This window comes from Arachis ipaensis, chromosome B09 (assembly GCF_000816755.2).
Source record: "Arachis ipaensis cultivar K30076 chromosome B09, Araip1.1, whole genome shotgun sequence".
Lineage (NCBI taxonomy): Eukaryota > Viridiplantae > Streptophyta > Magnoliopsida > Fabales > Fabaceae > Arachis > Arachis ipaensis.
In genome coordinates, this window is record NC_029793.2 from 144,074,826 (window position 1) to 144,078,850 (window position 4,025).

Sequence of the window (4,025 nt, forward strand, 5' to 3'; positions counted from 1 at the left end):
GCATATTTCAAATAACATAAATCACGTCATTATTGTATGATGAAGTTCAAATCAGCATTTCATGATTATTAAATATTACATGGCCAAAGAGGCTGTACGACCTATGTGATTATTACATATTTTTTCGAGGAATGCTAGGGGCCAGCAACTTTGTGATTTGTAGCCATCAAATAGCTATTAATGATAGTTTTAATGGTGTGAGATAGATGTGAAATTTCATCCAATGGCTCACTTTTCTTTGCTGGTTACATGCTGGCCATAATTTCACAAAGTTGCTGGCCCCTAGACTTTTTCTATTTTTTTATATAGTAGTGTATCAAAATATTTTTTTTAATTCGCAAAATTAACTTATTTTATATATTTAAAGAAAAAACTAAAACGTTTACGAGTAGAGCTTTTTGTTTTGGGCCCTGTCCCCTTCAATAGCAGGGCTTTTCTCTGGTCAACTGCAGGCCTCCAAAAGACCAAAATACTCTTGAGAATAATGGGCCTTAACTTCGAATCCAACATAACATTTCGGTTTATTCAGATTGGGCTTATTCTCTAATCCAAAGAAACATTGGACTTATTCAGATTTCCCTATATTTCAAGTCCCCTTCCTCTATTTCTTCATTTTATTTTTTTCTCCAAGTTTTTAATTTAATCTCATTAAGCCCATTGAAACTTTTTTTTAACAAAAAAAAAAAAACAACTTTCTCAACCACTAGAATTTAAACTCAAACCAATGGCTCAGTCGATGGTTCAACTCACCCTTCTACTTAAAACAAATTAAGTGTTTAAATCTTATTTTATATATACAATAACTTATTGATTAGTCGTGAATTACTGAATTAATTTATAATCCAACCTCACTTTGATTTAATCCTTTTCATGTTCACATAAATTTCTTATCCACTACTTCCTCGGATGCTGATGAACCCTTAGCTTGTTTGAAATATCCTATAATATTAATAAAACAAACTTTTTTTAAAAAAATTGTCCGTTCAAAATGATCCAATGTTTGAGAAGAAATAATAATTAAACAGTTGCCACCGCCATCAACGGCAGCATCCAAGGTTACAGAGACTGTTTAAATAAAATAAAAAATTGCATGTATATATATATATATTTGTTGTGATAAATAAAAGCAGGGACTGAGATGAAAGTGAATATAGAAGACAAATGGGCATTGTAGGAAACTTGTTGCATGTGACTGTGACAATAATATTGGCGGTGAAATGGCTAAGGTTCATTGACCCTTGTATATTCTATACCAATTGGATTTCTTTCCCAATGCCGTTTCCTTTATATTCAAATTACATCATATGCTAATATATATAATAATATCTTCTGAACTAATCTGTGTGTTTTTCTTCCTCTCAAAGAAACAAATCCAAAATATATATTAAAGAGATCAGAACATATTTCTGCCACCACTTTGGAAGTGAACAAATTAAACAACCTTTCTATATATGTCTTTAAATGTGATTAGAGATTAGAGATGTCCGGATCAATGTTTAAAATATTTTACTTTGTACTTAATTTTGCACTTTGCATGCATATCAATTAATTTTAAAATAATAGATAATAATAAGTAGAGCAAAATTGAGATCAATTCTGCTAAAGAATCAATTAGAAGTGTAGTTAGCCAATTGTAGCTAATTAGTTAGAATAAACAAAAAATTAATTATTCTGTCGTTCTCTATAGTTTTACTGAATTTTTAATTCGGTCCTTATATATATATTTTTTCGATTTAGTCTCTATATTATATCAGATTTTGTAGTTAAGTCCCTACCGTGACAAAAACGATAGAATTAACAGAATATTTCGTTAAATCTGATATGGTATAGAGACCTAATTAAAAAGACAATAACGTTTTTGTCACAATAGATACTTACTTACAAAATCTGATATGGTATAGAGACCTAAGTGAAAAGACAAAAAGTATAAGGATCTAATTGAAAATTCGATAAAATTATAAGAACTGACAGAATAATTAAACCTAAAAAAATCCTTTCCACTATTCTAATTTTTCGAATTTCAAAATTAGAAAATAAGAGAAATTGATTGAGTTGACTTATGACTTGTAACAAGAGAAATTAGAAAATAAGAGATAGATGAGAATGAGAGACATTGATTTACCTGTGGGGGTATGCTTATAAATAATTTACGCACAAAAAAAAACACAATGGAATCTGAGCAATTTGGGTTATGAGACAGGCTGGGCAGGGGTCCCCATTAAAGTGTCGCTAATTCAAAAGGGAAAAAAATTGATGAGAGAACATTTGAACCTCATTAATTAAAAACGTTTAAAGTAGAGAAATCTAAAGCATTGCTTGCTGGGTTCCAAGAGAAAGACATTTAAAGTCAGAAGTGACTGTTTTGTTGTTGTGTTGTTGTCTGAATTAAGCTCTATGCATATATGTATATAGCAAACGTTATTGATTGTTTTGTGGCCTTAATTTGCAAACTGTTACGAAAATGACTCCAATGTTAGTGCTTGTGTTGGGCCACCTGCACATTGTGGCCAGGGAAATCCTTAGCCATAACTCATCACTAATAATATACTATATGATATGACATGTAATTAGGAACATGTATATATCTTGAATTCGACATAAGAAAATGCCAGCCAGGTTAAGAGCTACTTAAGTGAATACTTGTCTTGCACTTGTCCAATTTTTTTTTTTCCATGTCCTCATTCAGTGGTGGGAATCAGATTGTTGCATTGTTTGAATTTTGAACTCCTTTTAATCGGATCTTAGCTTTGTTGAACACATTGGTAGCGTTTGTTTTGAAGTACTGAGACAGAGATCGAGAGACTGAGACTTAGTATCGTGTTTGTTAGTTCGTACTAAAATTTCTGTCTCTGTCTCTAAAATTTCAGTATTTTAGTACCTCCAAAAAGTAGGGACACAGGGGACTGAAATTTTTAGAAATGGAGACTGAAAGTTTAATAACATTTTATACCTAGCATACTTTTATTTCAATTAATTAATTTCAATTTTACCATTTGTGCAAATTAAATTAGAGTTTCATTCTTGTTTCAATTCCTGTCTCTCATTTTGCACCAAACAGAATACTGAAATTTATTTCAATCCCTGTTTCTTAGTCTCTGTCTCTCAGTCTCAGTCTTTTCGTCTCCGTCTCTCCACCAAACGCTACCATTAAGTTGAGTGAGAGTTGTTAGATAAAAATTTAGTTGAATTATTCATATCATTTAATGGCTCTTAGATATCAACTTCAAATGAAGTTGACTACATTTGAGTTTTTGCCTGTAATAATGTAGTAAAATTTTAAAGAGTGAAAACTTAATTTGATTTTTATTCATTCATACGAAGGACAATATAACTTTTTTTTTAAGACAATACAATCTCTGATGTTATTATTTTGAGATAATGTAATTTTTATATTAAAAATATCCGTTAAATTTTAATTAAAATTAATTTAGTAACAATTTTATTTATAATAATTTGTGAGGATTTTAACGAATGTCCTTATTTTTATGTGTATAGAATTGTTTATTTTAAATAGAGTGTAGTTATTAAAGAGTAATTTAAGAACATTGGTAAAGAGAGAGAAAAAAATAAAAATTCTTCTAATAAATTCAACAAAGATAGAAATTAAAACTTAGTAAATTTATGTTTAATTTATATTTGTTGTTGTTATACTTTATACTTCTGGAATTTCATATTTTTTACAAGTGGCCTATTTTGTTAACAGGACTACCGTTTTTTTATAAAAAAAATATTTAATTTCTACATGCATGAAAAAATTAAATTGTCAATGAAAATAACTGATGATCCGAACAAGTAAAAAATGAATATTATACCAAATTTCTTTTTCTGATTTTTAAGGAACAAACAAGTGTAGAAAAAGCTTTAGCTTCCCACACCAACTTTATGAAAATTTAAAAAATAATGAAATATAATTTAAAAAAAGAGAGAGAGAAAGAAAATAGTGTTTAGATAAGATTCAATCCTGTATGAGAACATGAAACACTATTATTTTGAAACATGATAATAAACACTTTAAAAAGATTTTT